General features: G+C 39.5%; 1 pseudogene; it reads right to left on the bottom strand.

The window, feature by feature from the left end:
- Window positions 1-6,740: 6,740 nt before the first annotated feature.
- Ergic2-ps1 (ERGIC and golgi 2, pseudogene 1) lies at window positions 6,741-7,516 on the bottom strand (annotated as a pseudogene).
- Between the last annotated feature and the right edge of the window lie 16,563 nt (window positions 7,517-24,079).

Genomic DNA, 24,079 nt, shown 5'->3' with positions numbered 1-24,079 from the left:
CATCTGTGTTTATCAGGGAGACAGGCCAACAATCAGCAATTTCCCTTTTTCTTTTTCTGGATATGGAATGATGTCATTATCTGATTTTAGTGTTGAGGTAATCCTGGCTTCATAAGGAGAATACTCAAATGCTCTAGAGTTTAGGGAACAGTTCAAAGCATCATAGGATCTTGCATACTCAAAGCTGACCTTGAATTTATTTTGCAGTTGAATATGACCTTGAACTTTTGTTCCTGTTGTCTCTACCTCTGAACTGCTGGTATCACAGTTATGGGTTAACATGCCTCATTTAATGTGGTGCTGGGGATCGAACCACAGGGTTCATGCATGTAAAGCAAGTGAAAGACCCCCGGAGCAGGGAGACCCTCACTCAAGTCTCAGGATGATGCGACCCCCCAAGAACTCACGTGAGACCGTCCTTTCTGTAATAAACATGAGGTTTATTGATAGGAACCAGTGCACTGGGGTCGAGACTCTTATCCCACGCTGGAGTTCGACCCCCGAGAGGCTGGGAGAAAGGGTATTTAAAGGGAGAAACTACAACCCAAGGGGGCAGGGATGGCGTCATTGGAAAGTGTCGAGAATACCAGTGAAATATTACAAGGAGGAGCTTCCTGTTTCTCAAGATTGTTCTCTAAGGGCCTTATCTTAAGTCCTTTTTTTTTTTAGTTCCTGGAAGAGCAGGCTCAAGAAATGTGACCTTTTACTTACAGGTAGAGGGCAGGGTCTGGAATTTGAGGTATTTAGGGCTTTTTTAAACTTCTGACTTCTTAGCTGCATTTTTTTATTCTTTCACAAGCATACTACCAACTGAACTATAGCTTTAACCCTTGATTTATATTTGTTAGTCTTAAGGTACTAGAGACTACATACAGGACTATATATATATTATATATATATATATAACATATATATATATATATATATATATATATATATATATAGTCTACTACTGAGCTATATCCCCATTCCCTAATTTTTAATCAAGGACAGAAATCACATGATCATATGATCATCTCAATAGATGCAAAAAGTCTTTTTGACAAAAAATATATCCTTTCATGAGAAAAGATCAGTGGAAATTGATAATAATGGAGGGAACATATTTCAGTATAATAAAGGTATAATAGTTGGGGAAAACTGAAAGCATTTTCATTAAAATCAGGAATAAAATGAGCATGTCCACTTTCTCCAATAAGTATTTTGAATATATATTATTCAATATTGTGACTGAAGTCTTAGCTAAAGCAATGAGAGAAGAAAATAAAAGGGATACAGATAGGAAAGGAAGAAGTCCAAGTATCATTATTTGCAATGATATGATTCTATACATAATAGACCACACCAGAAAACTCTTAGATCTGACAACTACTTTCACTAAAGTGGCAGGATACAAAATTAATACACAAAATCATTAAATATTCAAATAACAAGCATGTTGAGAGTTAAATGAAGAAAACAACCCTATTTGCAGTTGTCTTAAAAATATCTTGGGAGCTAAAGAAATGGTGCAGTGAGTAGGAGCTTGGAAAGTAAGATAAAGAGCTAAGTTTAAATCCTTAGAAACTATATTTAAAATAAACAGGCAAACAAATAATAGATAGTCAAAGAGATGCTGAACATAATGGATAAAGTTGTAGATACTGAGAAAGCTAGGCTGATTCCCTGACAGGCTTCCAATTGGCAGTTAAGGAGACTAAGCCTAAATCTTGTTTTCAAGAACTGGGTAATCCAGGCAAGTCTAGGCTTCTGAAGCTGCCCCACCACCTGGCCTGAGGCAAGGACAATGGGGTCAGCAGCACTTTCCAGATCTCTCCAGCAAGTTTCCATCCCCCACACCTCAGTAATGGAATGTCCATAGAGATGGACCCAACAGATTAACATAGAGGTCACCTACCCCAGAATACTCTAATGTGCTTTAAATCAGGCCTGCAAGCTCACTTGGTTGTCTCTCTACTCTGGTAATAGGAGACCCAGCACGCTGGACTTCTGAAGAATAAAATACTCTTTGCGTTTACACACTGAGTCTGGGATATCATTCTTTGGTGAATCATGGATCCTTACAATATTATATACCAAAACAGATTTCAAGTTATACTATACAGCTAGGGGAACATACATGCCAATGGCACAAAAACCAGACAGCTAGATAAATCGAGTAGAACGGAGAAGCATGGTATAAACCCATAGATTTACAGCCAACTGATTAAAAAGGTGTAAAAAAATGCATTGGAAAAAAGTCAGTTTCTTTACTAAAAGATACTGGGAGAACTGGATATTCATATAAAGAAGAATGAAGCTAGATCCCTAGCTCTTAGCCTATATGAAAACCAACTCCAAGTGCTTCAGAGTCTGTAATGCAATAAACTCTGAGACTCTAATGAGAAAAAGCAGGGAAAACATTTCAAGATATAAGCACAAGTAAGGACTCCTCCTGAATACTTTACTTGCTCAGGAAATAAACCTAAAAATTGAAAGATGGGATCCACGAAATTAAGAAAGTCCTATATCACAAAGGAAACAATTGAGTGAAAAGGCAGCCTGAAAATGGGAGACATTCCCTGCCAGCTGTGCCTCCGACAGAGGTTTAATCTCCAGAATACACAGAACGACGAAGGCAAGGACAATGATGACAACATAAAAAAATCCATTGACTCGGTCAAATAAACAGATAGTTCTCAAAGCACAAATTGACAATGAATACATAGAAATGTTTAATTTTCACTAGCTATGATAGTTAATATTGATTGTCAGTTTGACGAGCTCTAAAATCACCATGAAAACAAGCCCCTGGGCATGTCTGTGAAGGATTATCAAGATTAGGTTAACTGAGACGGGAGGATCCAACCTAGCCCTGGGAGGCACCGTGGACTAGGTCCTGGTTGCATAACCTGGAGAAAGATAGCTGAGCATGAACAATCATCAGTTTGTTCCCAGACTGGATTGAGGGTGACTAGCAGCCTCATGCTCTTCCCGTCATGCCTTTCTCAATCTCCTCCAGCTCTGGGTCAAAATAAATCCTTCTTTAAATGGTCTCTATCAGACCTTTTGTCGCAGCAACCCGAAAAGCAAGGAACTCAGTAGAATTGCAAATTAAAATTACATTGACATTCCACTGAATTGTAATCACAATGCTAGTCTTTTTGAAAACGGGCTGCCACCTAGTGTGGTAGCACATGCCTTTCATTTCATCACCCTGGAGGCAGAGGAAGGTGGGTCTCTCAGGTCAAGGCCAACCTGCTTCACAAAGCTGAGTTCCTCCACAGCCAGGGCTGCTTAAAGACATCTTGTTTTGAACCTCTCCTCTTCCCTGCGCCCCCCCCCCCCCCAAGGAGGAAAGAAAGAAAGAAAGAAAGAAAGAAAGAAAGAAAGAAAGAAAGAAAGAAAGAAAGAAAGAAGTAACAAGGTATGCTGATGTGGATGTAGAAAAATGGGACTATTTACTGCCGGAAGAGAAAGAGGAGTTGGGTGCTTGAGAAGTGTTGTGGGCATGGGCTGGGGGTGGCACTAGTAACATTTATGAAGCCATATGTCTTTTTTAGTTTTTTTTTTTTGTAATTTTCCCCAAATATGGTATATACGCGTGCGCGCGTGTGTGTGTGTGTGTATGAGGTAGAGCACTACCAGCATTTTTGAAGCTGTGGATGTGAGAACTGCATTTTTTATCCTCCCCTCCCCCAAGACATGGTTTCTCTATGTCTCTCTGGCTGTTACGGAACATACTTTAGACCAGGCTGGCTTTGAACTCCCGAGATCTGCCTTCCAAGTGCTGGAGTTAAATGGCTTGCCTTGTGGTGCGAAATGAATTAGTAACAGGAATAACCCCCCCCCCCCCCCCAAATCTCTATTGTAGATTCCAAGGATTTCCTGCCTTTTCTTCATACTATCCTCCTTCACCTCTGGCGCTGCTCTGAGACCCCATCTGGAGGTAGGAAATAGGCTGAATGAACTGTAAAATACTTGATGAGTTTTGAGATTCATTGGTCTTGTGAAGGAATACAAAGCAGATAGGGCAAATTCCGAGAGACATTGTGCTGATCTGTTTTTTTTTTTTTTTCTCAACTTGACACAAGTTAAGAATTATATGGGAAGAGAGAACCTTAATCCAGAAAATTGCCTCCACCAGACTGGCTTGTAAGCAATCTGATTGGGGGAATTTTCTTGCTTAATGATTGATTAGGGACAGGACACATCACTGGAGATCATGCCACCCCTGAGCACGTGGTCCTGGGCAAACTGAGTAAGTAATGGTAGACAAGCCACTGAGCAGAGCTCCACATGGCCTCTGATTCAGTTTCTGCCTTGAGTTCTTGCCCTAAGGTTTCACAATGGACTGTATGCTGTAAAGTTAAAACAAATCCCCTCTAAGCTGCTTTTGGTCATGTTGTTTATCACAGCAATAGAAAAGCTAGAGCAGATACTCTGAAAGCTCTGGTGTAGTTCTGGATGCTATTAAATACTGTTTCTGATGCTAATACAATATCCTCCAAGTCACATGATGTACAGCTTCTAGTGTTCTTATAGAAAAACTGACATGTGAAGTTACAGAGTGCTTGTGCCTCTGCTTCAAAATTTTAGTTTCCTGCTTGTCTTGTTATGGGAACCCAGCGCACTCTTGATGACCAGAAAGAGTCTCTGTAAAACACTGATCACTCGTGGAATATGTTTTCTTAAATAGTGTTCTCTGGATGAGTGGATTGAGTGTAGCCCATCTAGGATAAATCAAATCATGCACTTACCTTGTCTCTTTTCTTCCGGGGAGACTCTATATCAACTTGCAAGCATGCATCTTCTAATTTTATTGCACTTAATTAATTAATCAATCAGTTCTCTTCTACCACATGAGTTTTGAGAATCAAACTCAGGTCATCAGGTTTGGTAATAGTCACCTAGTCACTGCCTGAACCATGTCACCAGCCCCTGTGCATGTTGTTGAAAGGAGCAAGCTGCTTCTCCACCTGCAGCTGAACTTCTTTTTTTTTTTTTTTGGTTCTTTTTTTTCGGAGCTGGGGACTGAACCCAGGGCCTTGCGCTTCCTAGGTAAGCGCTCCACCACTGAGCTAAATCCCCAGCCCCTGCTGAACTTCTGTGCTATGGTTCTTGCTCAAATATTCAGCAGAAGCATATACATTTTTTGGAACAGTAATTGTTCTCTTATTGGGGATTTATTCAAGCTGATGAAGAGAATTTGTTTCAAGGTGGGACAAATGTATCATAATGTTTAGCTAGGTCTTCCATAAAGTCGACTTACTATATATCATTTGTTGATCAGGAAAGCAGATAATCTCATGTGTATGTAAAATTCTTAGTAGGCTGTAGAGGATTAATAAGATATCTTAAAATGAGACCTTTTCTTTGCTTTTGTGAATCTCTGGCTTCTCAGAAAGGTACGTGATTATTTTGATTTCTTTTTTTTTTCTCGGAGCTGGGGACTGAACCCAGGGCCTTGCGCTTGCTAGGCAAGCACTTTACCATTGGGCTAAATCCCCAACCCCACATGATTATTTTGAAATGGTACCAAATTGCTGTAGTTTTAAGCCTATCTGCTACATGCATCTTCTATGCCAGTCCCTGAAACCAGCTCCTTAAACTTGTCTGTAATCCCTATTATTTACACACTAATATTTTCTGTTTGGCATGTCTTTTCCTGTTTCACTTACTGAAAGCCCATGCATTCATTAATAACACTGCACTTTAAAAGTTACCTATTAATTGATTACCAAGTCAATAGAAAATGTTCTCATAAAGTCCCAAGGATCAAAATGTCTGGCCTGGTTATTCTCGAACACAGTCCACGTAGCCATTGTGCTTTTTAAAATGGTTTACACATTTTATTCTGCCATTATCTTTTAAAAACTAAAAATGTATATATTTGCATTTATCAGTACTCCTCTCTTTAAATATTTTTTCACTTCTATCCCCCAGGCTCTGGTTTCCATAGTATCCATTTTCCATGACAGTATAAGAGGTGCTATGCTCACCAGACACTGCCTGGGCTGACTCACCATTAGCTGCATAATTTCCTCTAGGACTTTTTGTAACAGATACAATACACATATACAGGACTTTGGTTTTTTCTTTTTAAAATAAGCATATTTCCAGGTTCTCACATTTTCTTTGAATATACTGCACAGCATCTTATTATTAAGAAGGTATTATGTCTCAGGGAAAAATGTTCTGTTTTGTCTGTCTCTACTCAGGAGGTGCTAACTATGGGTGCCTTGCCCACAGTATTCTCTTCTGAAATAGTTATTACTTTCTAAAAGAGATAAGTGCTTAGTGTCTGTGTGGCTATCATCAAAGAGGACAGAATAGATGAGCTTGTAGGATTCAGGTCTGAAATGACAACAATCTATTTCTACTGTAAAATCTCCAGTTTTTATGTAATGTACCCATTGTTGAAAAGATTCTTCCAAATAATACCAAGAGGGCTCCTTAGTGACTGTCTCCGTGAGAGAACTAAATTAGTGTTAATTTCAAAGATGGGAGAAGAAAACCACTGGCTGAAATCATCGTGGCCAAGTTAATTAAAGCAAGCAATTCATTAAAGCTTTTAAATTCATGTACGGGCTGCCTTTCCCCTAAGGTGGGGTTTAAGAGGTCAGCATTGGATGTGTAAGGTTAGAGGTGAGGATAGCCCAATCCTTGAGAAACAGAAGTTTAATCATAAACAGGAGTGAACCTAGTTTGGTTTTACCATAAGAAGGCTTTTAAGTCTAAAATGGAGGCAGGCTGGTTCTTCAGTAGTATTTTATAAATATCCCAGAGACTCAGTGGCTGCCTGCAGGATAGTTCTTCCCTTCCCCTCAGAGAGAATTGATGGATGTCTGCTGAAATCTTAATATGTTTGCAGATTTGTTGGCACAACTGCAATAAAATATTGCAATATCTGCTGTGATCTATAGACCTCTTCAGATTCATCCAAAGGGATCAATAATTTCCCAACAAGCTCCTCGAAAAGAAAAAAAAATCTGTGAGAAAAGTTGTAAGAATCATGGTTGACAAGCACCACCCAGTGTGCATGCCCTTGAGGAAGTGGGATTGCCTTGCCCACAGTTATGTGAGAAAATCTGCTTTAATAGTATACAGATGGCCATGGATTCTGCATACATCTGGAGAGAGTGATGAATCAACTTCCCCTGGTGGGAGTGCTGTTGATGTGCTTTTTTTTTTAAATGTTTATTTTATATATGTGAGTGCACTGTAGCTGTCTTCAGACACACCAGAAGAGGGCATCAGATCCCATTACAGATGGTTGTGAGCCACCATGTGGTTGCTGGGATTTGAACTTGGGATCTCTGGAAGAGCAGTCAGTGCTCTTAACCACTGAGCCATCTCTCCAGCCCTTGATGTGCTTTTTAAATCACCTTTGAACAGTACATCTTGAAGAAGGTGCTCTTCTGCTATGTACTCTGAATCAGCTGCTACAGCTGCTACATCCTCTGCCATAGTCCTGCTGTGCTGAAAAGTCAAATATTGCTGGTCTATGAACTTGACCATCTGCAGACACAACCATTTTTCTGCTAAATCCAGTGATCTACTCCAACATACTGATAATTAATTCCTGGTGACAGTTATTGCTATGTGGATTCTCAACTTGCTAGAAAAGTCCTTGTCTACTTCATAGTCATACTTCAATCATTTATCTTGATATGCTGACAATGGTCTATACCCATGGTATTACTTCAAGAAATTATACCTTCACTTTTTTTAAAAGATATCTTTTTAGTTTTTGAAATTAAAATATGACACACACCTCCATTTCTTCCCATGTAACCCTTTGTTCTCTCTCAAATTCATAGCTTCTTTTTAAAAATAGTTGTGTTTTATAACATAACATAAATATAAAAACTCAATCTTCTCAGTGTATTTCATGTTACATAACATATATATATACATATGTCTATATGTATATATAAAATATTTTCAGGACTACCCATTTGGTATTGGATAACCAATTGGGTGCTTTTCTCTGAAGAAGACATTTTCTCTTGCTCTCAGCATTTCTTAGTTGCCTATAGACCTTTAACATTCTTTTTTTTTTTATTCATTTATTATATATAAGTACACTGTAGCTGTCTTCAGATACACCAGAAGAGGGCATCAGATCCCTTTACAGATGGTTGTGAGCCACCATGTGGTTGCTGGGAATTGAACTCAGGACCTTAGGAAGAGCAGTTGGGGCTCTTAGCCGCTGAGCCATCTCTCCAGCCCCGACCTTTAACATTCTTGTTTAGGTCTTATTTAAGTAACTGTGCCAAAGAGACTCCATGGGTGTTGCTTCTAAATATTTCTAAGAAACACAGTCTCATGGCAAAGTTCTTTTTTTTTTTTTATAGTATAGAATAAGAGTTTATTCAGGGCATGAGAAGGGGAGTCATGAGGGTAGTAGAGACAGAGAAAGGCGGGGGTGGGGGGGTAGAGACTGGCCATGAGCATATGGAGAGAGATGGGGGAAGGGAATGGGGAGAGAGTGGGAGCAAGAAGGGAAGAGCAGGAGAGAGCAAAAGCCATGGCAAAGTTCTTATTTCTGTGATTCTTACATCCTTTCTGCTTATCCCCTTTTGCTATGATCTCTAAGCCTTAGGCACAGGAGTTGTGTTGTGGATAGATTGGTTGGGGCTGGGCATTAGGCATTGTTCTCTGAAGTTTGATTAGTTGTGGTTTTCTGTAATGGTCTCCTGTTGCAAAGAGATATTTACTGGATTAGGGGTGTGAACTATACTTACCTGTGGATATAAGGTTAAATATTTATAAGGTAGTTAAAGATTATGCTGGTTTAGTAAAGTACTGGTTGTAGACTCTTCTCCAAGATCCATGACTTCATTAGCTCCAGATAGTTGGTTTGATTTCCAGTACCGGACATGATTTCCATTTTGCTGAGTAGGTCTTAAGTCCACATAGAGAGCTCTTGGTTACCACCAAGTGCTGCTATTGCACCCTTAGGGTTATTGTGCCATGCTGGTCATTGTTGTAGTTCACAAACATTATAGCTAGGTAGGACAACTGATTGCTTTCCTTCCTTGGAAGTTTGCATGGCAGTTCCTAGTACCAAAGTGCCTCAGGGAGGAGGCTTTCAGGTCACATCCAGTTCTGATTGTCTGTGTCTTATGTCTGAAGTATGTGGTAGCTTCAGTAATATGGACTCACCTTCGATCTCTGGGAGGAAGTCAAGGGCAACAACAATACCTTATAATGGTTTGGGAGTCTTTTGGACAACTCTGACCAACAACTCAAATGGGGGCTTTTCATGCTTGTTGGTTTTTTTGTTAGATAGTCTATGACTCTTGGGTGGACCATTGCTAATATGGATGGGAAAATAAATAAACAATAAATAGATGTTTATGGATGCATTATATATAATTTTAAGTAACTAGATGATAAAGCTTCTCAATGACTTTTTCAGACATCCTTATAGTTATTTCACTCTCCTCCCCCTCCTTTTGTAATTATAATTTTTTTTCAAATCCTATTTTTTTTTTTTGTTCTTTTTTTCGGAGCTGGGGACCGAACACAGGGCCTTGCGCTTCCTAGGCAAGCGCTCTACCACTGAGCTAAATCCCCAACCCCAGCAAATCCTATTTTTAATTATAGTTCTTAAACACTTTAACATCTCTTGTAGCCCACCGCCTACCAAAGGTAGTAGAAAGGAAAGGATAGGGGGAAAGTGGACCTATTTAGACAGTATCTTTGGAACAGTTCTCATCTGTGTTGTCTGTAAATCAGCAGTTTAGTTCACAGGTTAGCAGTGGCAGCTTGATCCATTCACAAACACCTCAGATATACCAGCAGTCTAGTTTGCTAGAGTCGGGATAGCACTCACAAATCAGCAGTGGTGTCACTACCTAGCAGAGACAGTCAGGCCTCAGCCTTTGGCTTGAGTTAGCAGGAGGGACCTGGAGGGAAACCAGGAGAAGTTCTTGGCTGTGCTCCCTCAGGGAAGTGAAGATCAGGGAAGACCTGCAAGCAGCTCACAGCCAGCTCTGTAAGCTTCTTCATGTATTTGCCCTAGCAAGACACCATCCAACTGACTTTTCAAAGAACCCTTAAGATTCCACTTCATTCTTCTATATTTATCATCCTCCATTTCCCTAATTAAAGCCCCCCTTTCTCCAAATAACGTGCATACTGCTATTTCCATCTTTTGTTCCCCTGACATGACCCCCCTTTCCTTTCCTGTTTTCTGCAGTTACTCCAGTTGGTATACTAATATCTGAATATTTGTAGCTAGGAAACTGAAGTAGGATCTTCTTTTGTCTATTCTGGTTAGTTTTAGTCTGGAATCTATTTTGTCAAATATTAGAATAGCAGTTCCTCCTTTCCTGGTCCCACTTGATTGGAGTACTTTTGTCCACCTTTTCATTTGAAAGTAGCACCTATCTTTAAAGCTAAGATTTGTTTCACTCATACAACAAATACACAGATAACTTTCTTGATCCGTGTATTCAGTCTGTGTCTTTTGATTGGAGAAATGAGGTCATTAATATCTAAAGGTATTTTTGGAAGGTGTATGTTGATTGTAGTCACTGTGGGTTTTTTTTTGGTATTGTGTTTTTAGGGTACTGTTTGTTTAAGTAATTATGGCCTTATCTGTTTTCCTTCTATAATCCTTCGGCTGTGCTTATTCCTCTCTTCATCCAGAAGTATTGCTCCTGTATTTTCTTTTGTTTTGGTATGCTGGATATGATTTTATAAAGACTTTTCATATCATGGAAAGTTCTTCTTTCTCCTTCAGCTATGTCAGATAGTCTTGTTTGGCACAGTAGTCTAGATTGACAGTTGAAATCTTTTAGGCCTTGGAGTGCTTTATTCTAGACTCTTGGTTTGTGAAGGTTCCATTGAGAAATCAGATGTTGTTCTTAGGGACTTTCTTTTATATGTGACATGAGTTTTTCTTTTGAAGTTTTCAATACTCTTTCTCTGTTTGTATGCCTAGTGACTTAACTATGATATACTGTGGGATATTCTTTTTTTTATCTTTATTATCTTGAGTATTTCTTATTTACATTTCAATTGTTATTCCCCTTCCCCGTTTCCGGCCCAACATATCCCTAACCCCTCCCCCTCCCCTTTATATAGGCTTCCCCTCCCCATCCTTCCCCCATTACCACCCTCCCCGCAACAATCACATTCACTGGGGGTTCACTGGTGGTTCAGTCTTGGCAGGGTACTGTGGGATATTCTATTCTGATCTTGTATATTTGGTGTTCTGTGTACTTCTTGTATCTGTATGAATATGCCTTTCCTTAGTTTGGAGGAGGTTTTCTTTGATGATCATTTGATGATACGGTCTATGCCATTGACCTGGATTCTTCTTCCTCATCTACGCTTATAATTTGAAGATTTGTTCTTTCATTGTATCCTAAGTTTCCAGAATATTCTTTTCCAGTATTTTAAAAAGTCTTTTTTCCCCATATTCCTTGCTTATTGATAAGTCTAGATCCTTAACTTTATGTTCAAGTCCTGATCTCTATCTTCTGCTTGATTCATTCAACTTGTAAGTCTTTCCTATGAGTTTTCAAGTTGGGTTAACAGGTTTCTCAATTCGATCTTCATTTCAGCTTGGCTGCTTTTCAGGGTTTCTATCTCTTTATTGAATTCTGTTTCCAAATTCTAGATTGCTTTTACTATTTTATTCAGCCTTATGTTTGTGTTTTCTTGGTCATCACTCAGGCATTTTTAAAAAAGTCTATCGAGCTATTTGTTTATATCCTCTTTTTTTTTTTAACTTAAACATTGCTTTATTACTCTTTTTTCCTTTTTTTAACCTCTTTTTAAAAATTGGATATATTTCTTTATTTACATTTCAAATGTTATTCCTTTTCCCTGTTTCCTGTCCATAAGCCCCCTATCCCCTCCCCCATAAGGGTGTTCCCTCCATCCACCCCTCCTTACTGCCCCCACCCAACATTCCCTTGCACTGGGCATCCAACCTTGCCAGGACCAAGGGCTTCCCCTTCCACTGGTGCCCCAACAAGGCTATTCACTATGAGGTCAGAGTCCAGGGTCAGTCCATGTATAGTCTTTAGGTAGTGGCTTAGTCCCTGGAAGCTCTGGTTGCTTCGCATTGTTGTTCATATGGGGTCTCGAGCCCCTTCAAGCTCTTTCAGTCCTTTCTCTGATTCCTTCAACAGGGGTCCTGTTCTCAGTTCAGTGGTTTGCTGCTGGCATTCGCCTCTGTATTTGCTGTATTCTGGCTGTGTCTCTCGGGAGAGATCTATACCTGGTCCCTTTTATCATGCACTTTTTAGCTTCATCCATCTTATGTAGTTTTGGTGGCGCTATATATATATATATATATATATATGGGTCACATGTGGGGCAGGGTCTAATGACCATTCCTTCAGTCTCTGCTCTAAACTTTGCCTCCATATCCCCCTTTGGATATTTTTGTTCCCCCTTTTATGAAGGAGTGGAAGTATCTGCATTTTGGTCATCTTTATTCTTGAGCTTCCTGTGGTCTGTGGATTGTATCTTGGGTAATTCGAGCTTTGGGGCTAATAGCCACTTATCAATGAGTGCATACCATGTATATCTTTCTGTGATTGGATTAGCTCATTCAGGATGATATTTTCCAGTTCCATCCATTTGCCTACGAATTTCATAAACTCGTTGTTTTTGATAGCTGAGTAATATTCCATTGTGTAGATGTACCACATTTTCTGTATCCATTCCTCTGTTGAAGGGCATCTGGGTTCTTTCCATTTTCTGGCTATTATAAATAAGGCTGCGATGAACATAGTGGAGCACGTGTCTCTTTTATATGTTGAGGCATCTTTTGGGTATATGCCCAAGAGAGGTATAGCTGGATCCTCAGGCAGTTCAATGTCCAATTTTCTGAGGAACCTCCAGACTGATTTCCAGAATGGTTGTACCAGTCTGCAATCCCACCAACAATGGAGGAGTGTTCCTCTTTCTCCACATCCTCGCCAGCATCTGCTGTCACCTGAGTTTTTGATCTTAGCCATTCTCACTGGTGTGAGGTGAAATCTCAGGGTTGTTTTGATTTGCATTTCCCTGATGACTAAGGATGTTGAACATTTCTTTAGGTGCTTCTCAGTCATTCGATAGTCCTCAGCTGAGAATGTTTTGTTTACCTCTGTACACCCCATTTTTTTTTGTTTTTTTTGGTTCTTTTTTTTTTCGGAGCTGGGGACCGAACCCAGGGCCTTGCGCTTCCTAGGTAAGCGCTCTACCACTGAGCTAAATCCCCAACCCCCACACCCCATTTTTTAATAGGGTTATTTGTGTCTCTGGACTCTAACCCCTCGAGTTCTTTGTATATTTTGGATATTAACCCTCTATCAGATGTAGAATTGGTAAAGATCTTTCACTAATCTGTTGGTTGCTGTTTTGTCCCAATGACAGTGTCCTTTGCTTTAGAGAAGCTTTGCAATTTTATGAGGACCCATTTGTCAATTCTTGATCTTAGAGAACAAGCCATTGGTGTTTTGTTCAGGGAACTTTCCCCAGTGTCCGTGTATGAGACTCTTTCTCATATTTTTTTCTATTAGTTTGATTGTATCTGGTTTGATGTGGAGGTCCTTGATCCACTTGGACTTAAGCTTTGTACAGGCTGATAAGAATGGATTGATTTGCATTTTTCTACATTCTGACCTCCAGATAGCATCATTTTTTGGAAATGCTATCTTTTTTCCATCGGATGGTTTTAGCTCCTTTGTTAAAGATCAAGTAACCATAGGTGTGTGGGTTCATTTTTGGGTCTTCAATTCTGTTCCTCTGCTCTACCTGTCTGTCTCTGTACCAATACCATGCAATTTTTATCACTATTGCTCTGTAATACTGCTTTAGGTCAGGGATGGTGATTCACCCAGAAGTCCTTTTATTGTTGAGGATAGTTTTTGTTATCCTGGGTTTTTTGTTATTCCAAGTGAATTTGCTAATTGTTCTTTCTGTCTCTATGAAGAATTGAGTAGGAATTATGATGGGGATTGCATTGAATCTGTAGATTGCTTTTGGCAAAATGGCCATTTTTACTATATTAATCTTACCAATCCATGAGCATGGGGGATCTTTCCATCTTCTGAGATCTTCTTCAGTTTCTTTCTTCAGAGACTTGAAATTCTTGTCAAACAGATCCTTCACTTGCTTGGTTAAAGTCACACCAAGATATTTTATTTTATTTGGGACTATTGTGAAGGGTGTCATTTCCCTAATTCCTTTCTCAGCCTGTTTATCCTTTGAGTAGAGGAAGGCTACTGATTTGTTTGAGTTAATTCTATACCCAGCCACTTTGTTGAAGCCGTTTATCAGGTTTAGTAGTTCTCTGGTGTAACTTTTGGAGTCACTTAAGTATACTATCATATCATCTGCAAATAGTGATATTTTGACTTCTTCCCTTCCAATTTGTATTCCTTTGATCTCCTTTCGTTGTCTGATTGCTCTGGCTAATACGTCGAGTACCATATTGAATAAGTAGGGAGAGAGTGGGCAGCCTTGTCTAGTCCCTGATTTTAATGGGATTGCTTCAAGTTTCTCTCCATTTACTTTGATGTCAGCTACAGCTTTGATTTGCTGTATATTGCTTTTACTATGTTTAGGTATGGGCCTTGAACTCCTGATCTTTCCAGGACTTTTATCATGAAGGGGTGTTGAATTTTGTCAAATGCTTTCTCAGCATCTAATGAAATGATCATGTGGTTTTGTTCTTTCAGTTTGTTTATATAATGGATCACGTTGATGGTTTTCCGTATATTAAACCTTCCCTGCATGCCTGGGATGAAGCCTACTTGATCATGGTGGATGATTGTTTTGATGTGCTCTTGGATTCGGTTTGCCAGAATTTTATTGAGTATTTTTGCGTCGATATTCATAAGGGAAATTGGTCTGAAGTTCTCTTTCTTTGTTGGGTCCTTGTGTGGTTTAGGTATAAGAGTAATTGTGGCTCCATAGAAGGAATTCAGTAGTGCTCCATCTGTTTCAATTTTGTGGAATAGTTTGGATAATATTGGTATGAGGTCTTCTATGAAGGTCTGATAGAATTCTGCACTAAACCCGTCTGGACCTGGGCTCTTTTTGGTTGGGAGACCTTTAATGACTGCTTCTATTTCCTTAGGAGTTATGGGGTTGTTTACCTGGTTTATCTGTTCCTGATTTAACTTCGGTACCTGGTATCTGTCTAGGAAATTGTCCATTTCCTGCAGATTTTCAAGTTTTGTTGAATATAGGCTTTTATAGTAAGATCTGATGATTTTTTGAATTTCCTCTGAATCTGTAGTTATGTCTCCCTTTTCATTTCTGATTTTGTTAATTTGGACACACTCTCTGTGTCCTCTCGTTAGTCTGGCTAAGGGTTTATCTATCTTGTTGATTTTCTCAAAGAACCAACTTTTGGTTTTGTTGATTCTTTGTATAGTCCTTTTTGTTTCTACTTGGTTGAGTTTGATTATTTCCTGTCTTCTACTCCTCTTGAGTATATTTGCTTCTTTTTGTTCTAGAGCTTTTAGGTGTGCTGTCAAGCTGCTGACATATGCTTTCTTCCATTTCTTTTTTTTTGCAGGCGCTCAGAGCTATGAGTTTTCCTCTTAGCATTGCTTGCATTGTATCCCATAAGTTTGGGTATTTTGTATCTTCATTTTCATTAAATTCTAAGAAGTCTTTAATTTCTTTCTTATTTTTTCCTTGACCAAGTTGCCATTAAGTAGAGCATTGTTCAACTTCCATGTATATGTGGGCTTTCTGTCGTTATTTTTGTTATTGAAGACCAGCCTTAGTCTGTGGTGATCTGATAGGATGCATGGGATTATTTCCATCCTCCTGTATCTGTTGAGGCCTGTTTTGTGACTGATTGGTTATATGGTTAATTTTGGAGAAGGTACTTGAGGTGCTGAGAAGAAGGTATATCCTTTTGTTTTAGGATGGAATATTCTATAAATATCTGTTAAATGCATTTGCTTCATAACTTCTGTTAGTTTCTCTACGTCTCTTTTGAATTTCTGTTTCCATGATCTGTCTATTGATTAGAGTGGGCTGTTGAAACCTCCTAGTATTATTGTGTGAGGTGCAATGTGTGCTTTGAGCTTTAGTAAGGTTTCTTTTATGTATGTAGGTGCCCTTGCATTTGGAGCATAGATATTTAGGATTGAGAGTTCATCTTGGTGGATTTTTCCTTTGATAAATATGAATTGTTGGGGCTGGAGAGATGGCTCAGAGGTTAAGAGCACTGATTGCTCTTCCAGAGGTCCTGAGTTCAAATGCCATCAACCATATGGTGGCTCACAACCATCTGTAATGAGATCTGATGCTCTCTTCTGGTGTGTCTGAAGACAGCCACAGTGTACTTCTATGTAATAAATAAATAAATCTTTAAAAAATATGAATTGTCCTTATCTTTTTTGATGACTTTTGGTTGAAAGTCAATTTTATTCGATATTAGAATGGCAGCTCCAGCTAGTTCCTTCTGACCATTTGCTTGGAAAGTTGTTTTCCAGCTTTTTACTCTGAGGCAGTGTGTGTGTTTTCTCTGAGGTGTTTCCTGTATGCAGCAAAATGCTCGGTCCCCTTTATGTATCCAGACTATTATTCTATGTCTTTTTATTGGGTAATTGAGTCTGTTGATGTAGAGAGATATTAGAGAATAGTGATTGTCACTTCCTGTTATTTTCGTTGTTACAGGTGGTATTAGGTTTGTATGTCTCTTTGGTTTCATTGCAAGGAGATTACATTCTTGCTTTTTGTAGGACATAGTTTCTCTCCTTGTGTTGGAGTTTTCCATCTACTATCCTTTGTAGGGCTGGATTTGTAGAAAGATATTGTGTAAATTTGGTTTTGTCATGGAATATCTTGGTTTCTCCAACTATGGTTAATTGAAAGTTTTGCAGGATACAGTAACTTGGGCTGACATTTGTGTTCTCTTAGGGTCTGTATGACATCTGTCCAGGATCTTCTGGCTTTCACATTCTCTGGTGTGAAGTCTGGTGTAATTCTTATAGGTCTGCCTTTATATGTCACTTGACCTTTTTCTCTTACTGCTTTTAATATTCTTTCTTTATTTGTGCATTTGGTTTTCTTTTAACTGTTATGTGACGGGAATTATGTTAACTATTAGGTCTGGGAAGTTTTCTTCTATAATTTTGTTGAACATATTTACTGGCTCTTTAAGTTGGGAGTCTTCACTCTCTTCTATACCTGTTATCCTTAGGTTTGATCTTCTTATTGTGTCCTGGATTTCCTGGGTGGATTGGGCTAGGAGCTTTTTGCGGTTTACATTGTCTTTGATGGTTGTGTAGATGATTTCTATGTTATCTTCTGCCCCTGAGATTCTTTCTTCTATCTCATGTATTTTGTTGGTGATGCTTGTATCTATGACTCCTGATCTCTTCCCTAGGTTTTCTATCTCCAGGGTTGTCTCCCTTTGTGTCTTTTTTATTGTTTTTATTTCCATTTCTAAATCCTGGGCGGTTTTGTTCAATTCCTTCACCTGTTTCATTGTGGTTTCCTGTAATTTTTTCAGGGCTTTTTGTGTTTCAGGGCTTTTTTGTGTTTTCAAGGGATTCTACTTGTTTACTTGTGTTATCCTGCATTTCTTTAAGGAAGTTATTTATGTCCTTCTTAAAGTACTCCATCATTATCATAAAATGTGATTTTAAATCTGAATCTTGCTTTTCCAGTGTATTTGGATATCTAGTATTTTCTCTGGGGGGAGAACTGGGCTCTGATGATGCCAAGTAGTCTTGGTTTCTGTTGCTTAGGGTCCTGGGCTTGCCTCTCACCATTGGGTTGTCTGTGGTCTTTACTTATCTTGCTGTTTCTGAGAATGGCTTGACACTCCTGTAGTCCTCTGTGTCAGCATTCCTGTAGAACTGTTTTCCTGTTTTCTTTCAGCCATTTCTGGGCATAGGTGCTCTGCTCTCAGCTGTGTAGGCGCTCCTGGTGACTGTCTTTCAGCTCTTGGTGCAGGCAGGGATCAAAGAGTCCTGCCCCCGACTGCTCTTAGGTCCTTGCAGGTCCTTGCACCCAGCAGGCACAGCTGGCATCAGGCTATTCCCTCTTGGGTCAGGAATGTGGGCAGAGGGTAGTCTTCTCTGATTTCTCAGTAGTGTCTGCACTTCTGAAGATCCAGCTCTCTTTCCCACGGGATTTGGGTGCAGGGAGCTGTTTGACTGGTTCAGTTTTGTTCAGTTCTGAGGGTAGACCAGAACTGCAGGTACCAGCAGCTGACTGTTCCTATAGTCCTGTGTCCAGAGGTACTATGCAGTTTCCTATTGGACCAGGGGTGTGGGCAGAGGTGGGCAGAAATGGCAGTCTGTCCTGTGGTCTCAGGATGGTCTGCACTTCTGGGCGTTCATCTCTCTTCCCCACGGGATTTTCTTTGTATGCTCTTTAAACTCTTTGAATTCTTTAATGAAGCTTATGATTATCCTTTTAAATTATGTGTCTTTGAGTTCAGCTAGGTAGTTCTCATGGGAGAACATGGGACATAGTGCTAGTACACTTTGGTGTGTGTGTGTGTGTGTGTGTGTGTATGTGTGTGTTTGTGTGTGTTTGTGTGTAAAAGTTGCCTTGATCTTTTTGATATTGATTGTATTTTTGTGATGAGATCTGGGTACAGACTTTTGTTAGTTCTGTGTCTGAAATGGACACAGCAACTTGGGGCAAAGCACAAAATTGTGTTGGGTAGGCTCTAAAGGTTATATATAGCTTAAGTGGTAGGAAGTCATGTGGAAGGAAGTCAGATGACCACAGGAGACTGAGTTGGCAAGCAGGATGTGCATCGTGGTCCTAGCCTAGAGTTGGTAGGTGAATCTGGAGGTTGAGGAGAGTTTGTGGAGGGGAGAATCTTTTGGACTCACCAGGTCAGATGCTGGTGCAAGATATGCAGGATCCGGCTTGATAGATTATTTGTGGCACACAAGGGACCTTTTAGTGTGGAGCAGCAAAATCAGGGGTGGCCAGATAAGGCCAGGGAACTGATATAGGATCTTAGCTAAACCTAGGGGTTTGAGGAGATTGTATGGATGGGAGGAAGCATAAGGGAAATACACTTGACTAATCCCTGGCACAAAATGCAAAGGGTCTGACTGGATGGAGAGATTAAATATGATGTACAAGGTGCCGTAGATTGGAAAGAGTTGGTTTAAATGTGTATATGTATATGTACATGTATAATATATATGTTTGCCACACATATATGGTATATATACTGTGTGTAGAGTACTTTTAGATCTCATTGTTTACCATATATATGGTATATACCATATATATACTATTTATGGAATGTATATAGTATATCTATGCACTAAATATATAATAAAATATATATATTAAATATGGTAATCAATGAGAGGATCTGAAAGTATTTTACAATAAGGTATTGTGTATGTGAGGAGACATTCAGACATATCTACTAGCATAGACTGAACCACTTTAAGACAAAAGAAGTATAGTTTATGTAGATTGGTATCTCAAGTATTTTGCATTTTGTTATAAAGAACATTGATTTTCCTTGCTTATTGAAGATAACATGTTTGTTTCCTTGCAATTCAGTAGGTGGCTGCTATAGGTGACTCATTCTGTTTCAGCTCTTGTTTTTCTTTTTCTTTCATGAGTCATCTTTCTCTTCACAGTAGAATATACTTTAACATCCTTAGTAAATAGATCCTTCTGTTCCTTGGAGACTCTCTTCCTCTATTGTTCAAAATGAAAATAAACAACTTGCATGGAATAGTTAACTAATGAATGAAGCAAGAATGTCTTATAATGAAATTCTATTTACATTGCGCAAAGTAACAAAGTGGCCCTGTTTATAGTATTTTCACAATTGTAATTTGTGCCTTTTCAAAAATTAGACTCAGATTAGAAGCTTCATTTCGCCATTCATTTGCCGAATATCTATTGACTGCTCTTTAGCATTCTCTCTATTAGTGAGAGGTAAGATGACAGAACCCATGCTTTCAAGGAGTCACAGGGCCTAGGGGAAAGGCAATTATTTGTAGTTAAAGACACATATTTATAATTGATGCCTTAATGACATTAATAGCTGGGTGTGAGGTGCTATTAAAATAACAGGGACAAAATAGCTAACTTTGGCTATGGACAAAGTACAGGAGCAGTAAGTGGGTGTCTTAGGGTGTTATTGTTGTGAGCAGACACCACGGCCAAGGCAACTCTTATAAAGAAAAACATTTAATTGGGGCTGGCTTACAGTTTAGAGGTTCCCTCCATTATCATCAAAGTGGGAACATGGCAGCATCCAGGCAGGCATGGTCCAGGAGGAACTGAGAGTTCTACATCTTCATCTGAAGGCTGCTAGCAGAATACTGGCTTCCAGGCAGCTATGATGAGGATCTTAAAGCCCACACCCACAGTGACACACCTACTCCAACAAGGCCACACCTACTTCAGCAAGGCCACACCTTCTAATAATGCCACTTTCTGGGCCAAGTATATACAAACCATCACAGTGGGGTGACTGTGATGGGGAAAATGAAGGAAAGAATGGAGAAATAGTGAAAGGTAGGGGATGTTTTGCCAAATATATCACATCTATACTAAATTTCAGACAGAGAAATTGAGAAAGGAAGTCCCTGATAGAGAAGCCATGTGAAAAGATACAAATCATGGCTCATTGTTGAACTCAGTGACTGCTTTGACTTTAGACAACAAGACATTTAATCATACTCCTCTTCCACCATTTCCTTCCTCTCACTTGATGCGGATTGGTGTGCTACAGTATGGACATAAAAACTTGGGGGTGGGAGTGGTTGTGTATGCCTGAAATTCAGGCACTTAGGCATAAGTATCTTGAGTTCAAGGCACGCCTGGACTATAAAGTGAGACCTTAGAGAAAAAGTGAGAAAAAGAAGGAGAGGAAGAGAGAGGGAGAGGGAGAGGAGGAAAGATTGGGAGAGGGAGAGGGAGAGATACATACATACATACATACATACATACATACATACATACACACATACACATACATATACACATAATATACATATATGTGTATATACACAACACAGGTAGATAGAGAGGTGTTCATGTTTAAGATTAAAGTTCAGAGCTGGAAGCCTGGAAGTTGTGGAGCACACCTTTAATTCTAGCACTTGCGAGGCTGAGTCTGACAGATCTCAGAGTTCATTGCCAGCCTGATCTACAAAGTGAATTCCAGGTTGCCTAAGGAAAGCTACACAGAGAAACTCTGACTCCAAATACCAAAAATGAACAATCAAACAATTACAAAGTTCAAACCTGGAAAGATAGCTCACCAGTTAAGAGCAATTGCTGCTCTTATAGAGGACCATTCTTAGTTCAGTTCCCAGCTCTCACTTTGTCTTTTAAACACTAACTCCAGTTTTAGGATACCTAACAGCTCGCTCTCCTGGCCTCCAGGGACATTACGCATGTATGTAATGTACATACATGCACACAAGCAAAACACTAATATATATATGTAGTATAAATAAATATTTAATATTATATAAATATAAATATAAATATATTTATTATATATAAATAATTAAAAACAGCAAATAAAGAAAGAGAGAAGGGTCAGGGATATATTTAGTGGGTCTCAAATTTGAGGTCTCGAGTTAGGTTTCCTAGCACCCACATAAGTGACAGAGTGAGTGCAGCAGCCCTCTTGGAATCTTGATGGGAACAAGCTGAATAGATGAATTGAATAGTTCTAGGTACATTAAGAAACCTTTCCTTGAGGTTGGAAAGATGGCTGAGCAGTTTAGAGCCCTGACTGCTCTTCCTGAGGTCCTGAGTTCAATTCCCAGCAACCACATGGTGGCTCACAACCATCTGTAATAGGATCCGATGCCCTCTTCTGGTGTGTCTGAAGACAGTGACAGTGTATGAACATATATTAAATAAATAAATAAATAAATAAATAAATAAATAAATAAATAAATCTATTAAAAAAATCTTGCCTAACCTGGGCAGTAGTGTAGCAGGCCTTTAATCCCTGTAGATTAAAGGAAGTAGAGGCAAAAGCAGGTCACTTTCTGAGTTCTGAGTTTGAGTCTAGCCTGGTCTACAGAGATAGCTCCAGGACAGTCAGAGCTACACAGAGAAACTCTGCGTAGGTGGGAGGGAGGAAGGGAGGAAGGAAGGGAGGGAAGGAGAGAGAGAGAGAGACTCAAAATGTAAGGTGGTGAAGAGCTGAGAAATATACTCACCATCAACTTGCCTTCTCTTATAAACTGCTTTCTGTCTTAACTATTTTGTTACAGCATCAGAATGAAACTTGAATAATACAGTATTTTTTGTGTCTGAGTTGTCTCACATAGTATAATGTCTTTCAGGTTTACCCATGCTTTTGCAAGTAGCAGATTTGTTTGTTTTAAAATTTTATATTATTAGTGTGTATATACATGCCGTTGTATGTGCGTTGAGATCAGAGGACAGCTTTGTGGAATTTTTCTCTTCTTCCAGTTTTCTATGGGTTCTAAATATCTAACATAGGTCATCAAGCTTACATGGCAAGCGCATCTTCCCAGCCCCAATTTTAAGAAATATTTATTGGATAATTTTTATTTACATTTTAAATGTTATTCCCTTTCTCAGTTTCCCGCCCATAACCCCCTATCCCTTCCTCCTCTCCCTTTCTCTATGAGGATGTTCCCCCACCCACTTACCCCTTCCCACCTCCCTGCCCTGACATTCCCCTACACTGGGGGTTGGAGCCCGGTTTCCTACCCATAACCTCCTATCCCCTCCCCTCCCCTTCTTTTATGAGGGTGTTCCCCCCTTTCTGTCTCCTTACCCTGACATTCCCCTACACTGAGGGCTTCTTCTCCCATTGGTACCCCAAAAGGCCATCCTCTGTTACATATGCAGCTGGAGCTATGGGTCTATCCATGTATACTCTTGGGTTGGTGGTTTAGTCCCTGGGAGCTCTGGTTGGTTGGTATTATTGTTCTTATGGGATTGCAAACACCTTCAGCTCCTTCAATCCTTTCTCTAACTCCTCCTATGGGGACCCTGTTCTCAGTTCAATGGTTGGCTGTGAGGGTCTGCCTCTGTATTTGACATGCTCTGGCAAAGCCTCCCAGAGACATAAGAAATATTTTAATTATTTTAACAATGTATTTTACTCCTATTCACCCTCTCCCCACTTCTCCCCTTTACTCTTCTTAGATCCTCCCTAACCTGCAACTTTGTGTCCTTTTTAAAAATAATACACTGACTCCAATTTGTACAGCCAATATATTCCAAAGTGTAGGACCATTAACTGGATGGTCACTCTACAAGGAGCTGCTCTTTTAAGTAAAACTTATTATCCCTTCCCTAGAAGCCATCAACTATCCGTAGCCCCTCAGTTATGGGTGAGGACTTGTGAAAACCTTCCTTTATATACTAGAATGTTGACTAGTTTCATCCTGAGCACACAACTGTAGCTATGTGTGAGTTAATGATTGCAGCAGTTCTGTCATGTTCAGAAGACAGTATTTCCTTTGGTCTTCTGTAACTCCTGCCTTTTACAGTCTTTTAAAAATTATCTTATTTGTATTGTTTGTGTGTAATATGTGGCCAGAAGATTTCCTTCTCCTTCAAGGCTAAATACTATTTCATTGTGATATGTGTGTGTGTGTGTGTGTGTGTGATATGTGAGTGTGTATATGTGTATGTATGATATTGTTATATATACTTATACATATGTACACATACACATTAACTTTCAGACTATTTCTGTTAACAATTACATGCATGTATATTCTGTGTCTTGATTCCCTCCCACAATTCCCCCTCCTACCTTCATGTGCTCTCCTTTAAAATTATTTTTTCATATTTGTTTGTTTAATATTTAGTGTGCATTCATTCAGGCAAGCAGACTCATGCATGGATGTGCCACAGTATGCATATGGAGGTCAGAAAAGGGCTTGCTGGAGTTGGTTCTCTCTTTCCACAATGCGGGTCCCTGGGATTGAACAGGATCGACAGCATCTGCCCTTTACCCACTGAGCTATCCCACCAGCCCTTTACTCCTCCTAAAAGTCATCTCATGACCAGAAGAGAGCATTCCATAGTATTCCTCCCTATTCTCTGGCTCTTAAATTCTTTCTCTTCCTCTTTTGAGACATTCCCTGACTCTTAAAGAGCAGGTTGACATAGA

The sequence above is a fragment of the Rattus norvegicus genome, chromosome X, assembly GCF_021556685.1.
Source record: "Rattus norvegicus strain SHRSP/BbbUtx chromosome X, alternate assembly SHRSP_T2T, whole genome shotgun sequence".
Classification (NCBI taxonomy): domain Eukaryota; kingdom Metazoa; phylum Chordata; class Mammalia; order Rodentia; family Muridae; genus Rattus; species Rattus norvegicus.
Note: the sequence above shows the minus strand (reverse complement) of the source record. Positions and strands in the feature narration are given on the sequence as shown.